Here is a 4,853-nt window from a genome sequence, read left to right on the forward strand (position 1 = left end):
TTTACATCTTATACAAATTAAAGGTAATAATATTATCCAGAATGTTTCAGAGGATTTTATTGATATTAATATTTTTAAGTAAGTTATGTTTATTCTAAAAAATTCTGAACTGCCATTTTAGTTCTTAGTAAAAATATCACTAAAAGCTCTCCGAGAAGACCTAGATATTAATCTTATCTTTAAATTTTATAAGAGGTAAATTATTTCTAAATTTAAAATTAACAGAGTAAATTTAAATGTACTAAATGATAAATTGTATTGTTTTAAATGTCAAATTTCCTATGCTGTACGCTTGCAAACGAAAACAACAAATCCCTGTGTCGTGCTCTTGATGTACAAAAAAAAATGTACATAAAGTTAACTTAAACGTACTATTGTGAAACTATACTATTGATAAAACCATAGTTTTTAAACAATAATCAGACCCAGCATAAATCTACTGCTTTGAGGAGTGAGCCGGTGCGATTTTTGGTACAAAAAAAATTTCTTACAAGAAAAACTCTCATGCCCTGTAGAATAGATGGATCTTGTTAATTTTTTTTGTTTAAAAGTAGAGAACATTTAGTAATAGCTCGTTTTTTAAAATTATAGAACCGGGAATATGTATTTAAATAATGTTCTTTTTCAAACATACTATATAAAGTACAATAAAAATTTAAGCTTTGATCTTACCAGCAAAAACTTCTCATCTTTCAGATAAAATAAAATGACCAAATTTAAAACTATAATGTATGTATTTTGAAATGTAGACATAATATAGAATGTAGATGCACCTACCATCATCCATCAACATTTTTAATATTTAGGTATAAAATAATATAACATTTATCTTAATTAGCATACCTACAATGACTAAATATTACTTTATTAAAATATTATTAAAAATACTCATCATGCTACTACAGTCAATATATTCATTATCAACAATATGAATTTTATTGTTTTAAATTTAAGTAAAACTTTACCAGAATAATTATATTACATATTTTTGAATTCGGTTTGTGTGTGTTCTGCAAACCAAACACAAATATATGTAGAAAGTACTGAGCCCGATCTAACAATTAAATCTTTAAGTATGGTACTTAGTGACAATGTGCCATGTTTCCGTACATACACTATATATAATCTATATTATAATCTATATTATAATTATATAATAATATTTATATATTATATAAAAATACCCTATTTTATTCTGATACATAGTACTATAATATAGTAAATTTAATTAACTTTAAACTGAATTTTTGTTCCATATCTAGTCTATAAATTACCTAGAAGATGATTTTTTTTTTTCTAACAAAGTAAGTAAATAATTGAATAAAAATATGTTCATACAGTTGCCCCTTAAAAATCAAACATACAAACGTTATATTATAATATATTTTTATGTTACTTTATTTGAGTAGAAATTTGAAAATAATTATTGATAATACCTCGGATAATGCAGAGCATTTAATAATCAATAATATACACAATGAAAACTAAAAATTTGGATAATAATTCGTAAAGTTTAAGTGTAACCTTAGAGTTTTATTAATCTAAAGATTGGGAACAAATGATTTATTTTATAGTTTTTATTAGGTACACTATTATTATAGCTCAACAAATATAAGTATATAAACAACAGATGATTTATCTGTGTAACTAATATTATAATTACCATTGTATGTCCGTTCACTGTTTGCAGGAGACTAGGTTTTTTTTTAGCAGCTTCAAATAAAATAAAATAATACAATACTATCATAGTCATAGGTACATGTATGCATTTAAGAAGCTTCAAAATGAAATTTGAAATTATTAAATTGTCATCTAACATAATAACATATTTTACCTTTTACACCGCTAGGCGCTAAATCGTAATGTCGGTAGGTATTTACAACAAAATCATGAACATCACAACACCAGACGCTCGCAGTGCAAAGTCAATAATAGCAAGCTGCACTCTGCTCAGAACTCTACTGCAGCCACTTGTTAGTATAGTATAGTACGAACGACGTGCAGATATTATGTAAATCCTAGTTATTCCTGAAAAAATATTATTGGCATAAACATCGTTCATAAACCTAACTCGAAATCATAAAAATATGTACCGTCACAAGTCTGACTTAATTAGATAACAATAAATGATTTAAGAAACGTCGAATAGTAAAATTAATTAATTACCTTCACGTTAAAAGCATTGATTATTTGTTTATTAAGGGGATTCGATACCGTGATTTTCTGTTTTCGTCTAACACACGCGTGACTATGTATTTTAGACGTGTTTTTTGCCAAACATACCAATTGATCTAATGAAGCGATAAGAATTCTGAATACAGATTTGAATTCTTCATCAAGTCTACTTGAAATCGACTTTCCCACATTTTTGATTTTTTGATTTTAGCTTCTCCAAAAATTGAAATACAAAAATGTTCAAATATTCTTTTTTTATATGACTTTTTTTGGATTTTGGGAGATAATATCAAAAATGTGGGAAAATCGATATTAAGTAGACTTGATGAAGAATTCAAATCGGTTTTCAGAATTCTTATCGCTTCATTAGATCAATTGGTATGTTTGGCAAAAAACACGTCTAAAATACTATGTCACGCGTGTGTTAGACGAAAACAGAAAATCACGGTATCGAATCCCCTTAACTATAATGACGTGTTCGTTTTTAGTACCTACCTATGGAGCCGTATCATCGTTATCGCGGCTTACCCAGTCGGCAGTGTTTAAGCGAGTCGGACGCTTAGATAATATAAGAATGGTTAGGACACGCCTATACGGCTATACCAGTAAGTTTCATAAGCCGTGGCCGTGTGCTTTTTTGGGGAACAGAGAACGTAAAGAGAGAAAGACAATTTGGGGCATTTTTTTAAGGTTATGTCCAAAAACTGCTTACAATATTTGTCAATTTCAGATTTGTATCTTGATTGCCATGCCTGGGTCTTTGCCGCACGCTCTATGCGAGCAGACCGTGCGTGATTCGTGTCCGGCCGTTACTTTGATGCCGTTGTAGCGACGAGTTCGTGGTGCGCCTATGATCTGCGCATTCAATCATTATTCAGTTATTATTCGTTTAGCGACGAGTTCCTTTATTATTGTCGTCGACATCGTTCCTGTTGACGTCGACCTGTTGTTCGTTGTGCGACCGCTATTCGTTTTCGCGCGTTCGCCGTTGATATCGTTTTTGTATATCCCGCGATCGACGCCGCCATCAGTGCCGTGATTACCATTACGTCATTTGCAGATTACGTAATCCGGTACCGCCGACCCCCCGTTCACCAGCGTGTCATCGACATCGTCGCCAAAGCTGTTGCAGTCACTGCCGCCGCCGATACACCGCCCCACCACGGTGCATGTGCCGATCGGTAATCAATCTCGTACGTAATTATTTATTATTATTGATTTGGGCTCGGCCTCACCACCCATTATATTATTCTATTATTGTATTTTCGTGTTGCAATAGACACCTTATAATTATTGTTATAACATTGGCGTTCTCTTATTTACATGCGGTTACATAATCCACCCAAACTCGTGAACATCCCTTTCTTTTATTTAAGTAGTTGCCCGACCAAATGTAGTGAATAGCCGGCTGCTCAAACAATTATTTTTTCGTATACAGACTTAAAATTTGAATCACTCGCGAATCGCGATTATTTGAAATTTGAACCAAAATACAGACTACATAACAGTCGTACAGAGTTCTATTCATACATTTTTCAGATGATTTGACGATAGTGTGTGAATGTCTGATCAAAATTCAAAACTTCAAAACGACTTACCAAATACTTAATACGATATTATAATATACTATTTGGTCTAACACAGTAACGTGAGAATTTGACTACAGAACCAGAATATAATACAGAAATCAGAATAGTACTTAATAATTATTGACTTTTCGTCGATCGTTATCGAGACAAAATCTTTAAAGATATTTTTTATAGATCTTGGGCACGAGACGCTGACTATTCTAATCGACCACAAATTAACAAATTAATATAATTTAAAATACGGGCAAACACGGCTCCGAAATTCGTCTACTATCACTGTAAGACAGAAATTAGAACCTCTCAATCACAAACGTTGAACACTTGGTCAAAACGAAACATGATCGGTAATTATCTTTAACAGCAGTACTTCGCTTACTGAATTTGTTTTTCATACACTGTGCATGCTTTATTCTAATGATTTTTTTTAATTTCCCAAAGGAAGTTTTGTGTATGATACTGCAATATGTATTGGAGTATGGGCAGTATGGGCAATGATTTAAATATTTGTATATTTGCCTTTTTATGATTTTATGAGATAAAATTACAAAAACGTTTGATTCAATTCAAGTACCTCTACGGCACTACTTATCTGTTGGAACAAGGCCCAACACTCGAACTGAAATTCTAGTATCTATTTTTTGGTACCACAATTTTTGGATTTATTAATTTGTTTGTTTGCGTTTCAAATTCTTTGATCAGTTCATAAAGGAATCGTTTTCGTCATGTCGGCAGAAGAAGTAGAATCGGAAATCCATTTCATGAAAACTTATGGTATAATGAAATGGGACGAACTAATGTAAGCAAGTATACAATTCTTAAGCTAGTGTTATTTTTTATTTAGTATTTTCAATATTTATTTTGGTATACTTTATTTTTTACATAACATAAGAATGTTAAATGATAATCGTAAATCACTCAACAAGAAAATTGCACTTGGGTTGGCCACCAAAGAGGAATTGTTGAAGCAAATAAAAGTCGAATTCAATATATTGGATACATGTCAACTTAAAATTGATGTAAGACTAACTGATTATATTATTTCAAATACCTATTATTATTATTATTATTTTGTTTTCATAGCAAAAAATT

At 30.9% G+C, this 4,853-nt stretch overlaps 2 long non-coding RNA genes across 4 annotated transcripts; one reads left to right on the forward strand and one right to left on the reverse strand.

Annotated features, from left to right (window-relative positions):
• Positions 1–1,184: 1,184 nt before the first annotated feature.
• LOC107885657 lies at positions 1,185–2,216 on the reverse strand. 2 transcript variants are annotated; one of them, XR_001680456.1, is made up of 3 exons: positions 2,167–2,216; positions 1,835–2,028; positions 1,185–1,713 (listed from the first exon to the last, which is right to left on the reverse strand). It is a non-coding gene; the product is annotated as an uncharacterized LOC107885657 (long non-coding RNA). The 2 variants fall into 2 exon arrangements; XR_001680454.1 differs by having other exon boundaries at positions 2,094–2,173.
• Positions 2,217–2,815: 599 nt separating this feature from the next.
• LOC100570108 lies at positions 2,816–4,780 on the forward strand. Of its 2 annotated transcripts, XR_119652.4 has the most exons (5): positions 2,816–3,368; positions 3,715–3,870; positions 3,939–4,108; positions 4,203–4,560; positions 4,654–4,780. It is a non-coding gene; the product is annotated as an uncharacterized LOC100570108 (long non-coding RNA). The 2 variants fall into 2 exon arrangements; XR_511252.3 differs by lacking the exon at positions 3,715–3,870 and having other exon boundaries at positions 2,823–3,368.
• Positions 4,781–4,853: the final 73 nt, after the last annotated feature.

This window comes from Acyrthosiphon pisum, chromosome A2, assembly GCF_005508785.2.
Source record: "Acyrthosiphon pisum isolate AL4f chromosome A2, pea_aphid_22Mar2018_4r6ur, whole genome shotgun sequence".
NCBI lineage: Eukaryota > Metazoa > Arthropoda > Insecta > Hemiptera > Aphididae > Acyrthosiphon > Acyrthosiphon pisum.